The following is a 1,442-nucleotide window of genomic DNA, read 5'->3' on the forward strand; positions in this document are numbered from 1 at the left end:
ACCTTTCTTTGGAATGGGTACAAATATGGATCTCTTCAAGTCAGTTGGCCAGGGAGCTGTCTTCCAAATCTCTTGGCATAACTGAGTGAGTGCCTCCAATGGGGCATCCGTTTGTTGAAATATCTCAACAGGTATTCTGTCAATTCCCAGAGCCTTGTTCTTTGCCAGTTCTTTCATTGAAGCTTTGATGCAATCATGCAGGACATTATGCTGAGTAAAATAAGTCAATCACAGAAGGACAAATATAGTATTAGTTCATTATTGTAAAAAGTCAAGAAAAGGTTTATATATGGAAGGAAACTTTCTTTGTTGATTACCAGGGGTAGGAGGGGAGGGGAATGCAAAAAATAAATAAATAAATACATTGACCCATGTTACTTTCATTTTGTGTATTTTACTGTACATAAATTATATTTCAATAAAATACATTTTTAAAAAAAGTGAAAAGACAAGCTACCCACTGGGAGAATATCTTAAGAAACCATTTATCCAACAAGAATCTAATAATGTAAATATTTATATAACTTCAACAACTTAACAAAAAAAAGATAAACGACCCAATCATAACATGAGCAAAGGACTTGAATAGACATCTCATTGAAGAGGATATTCAAATGGCCATCAAACACATGAAAAGATGTTCAGGGTCATTAGCCATCAGATAGATACAAATCAAAACCACAATGAGATACCAATTCACTCCCATAAGGATGATGAAGACTTAGGGGGAAAAAGAGAGAGAGAGAGAGAGAGAAAATAACAAATGCTAGCAAGGATGTAAGGAGAAGCAATTGGAACCGTTATCCATTGCTGGTGGCAATGCAAAATGGTAGAGCTATTCTTAAAAACAGTGTGGTGTAGTTCTAAAAATAAGAGCTACCATACAAACTCACTGCCATTGAGTCAATTCTGACTCATAGCAATCCATTGGGTTTCCAAGGCTGTAAATCTTTATGGAAACATATTTCCCCATTTTTCTCCCACTGAGCAGCCGGTGGGTTTGTACCACTGACCTTCTGCTAAGCAGCCAAGTGCTTTACTCACAGTGCCACAAGAGCTCCTTATGAACTACCATATGACCCAGCAATTCTACTCCTAGGTACATAGCCAAAAGACTTGAAGGCAGAGACTCAGAAAGGGACTTGCACACTAATGTTCATTACATCACTATTCACACTAGCCAAAAGGCAAAAACAGCCTAAAAGCCCAACAACGGATGAATGGATAAACAAAATATGTACATATATACAATGCAATACTACTTAGTAGGAGAAATGAAGTCTTCATAAATACCACAGTTTGGATGGAGCTTGAAGACATTATGCTGAATGAAATAAGCCAATTATAAAAAGACAAATATTGTATGACCTCACTTATGTAAAAATACAAGAAAAGGCAAATGTATAGAGAACAAATATTAGTAGTTACCAGGGATGGGAAGT

Source organism: Orycteropus afer, unplaced genomic scaffold (genome assembly GCF_000298275.1).
Source record: "Orycteropus afer afer isolate SDZICR_OR568_19922 unplaced genomic scaffold, OryAfe1.0 scaffold00160, whole genome shotgun sequence".
In the NCBI taxonomy this organism is placed as follows: Eukaryota; Metazoa; Chordata; class Mammalia; order Tubulidentata; family Orycteropodidae; genus Orycteropus; species Orycteropus afer.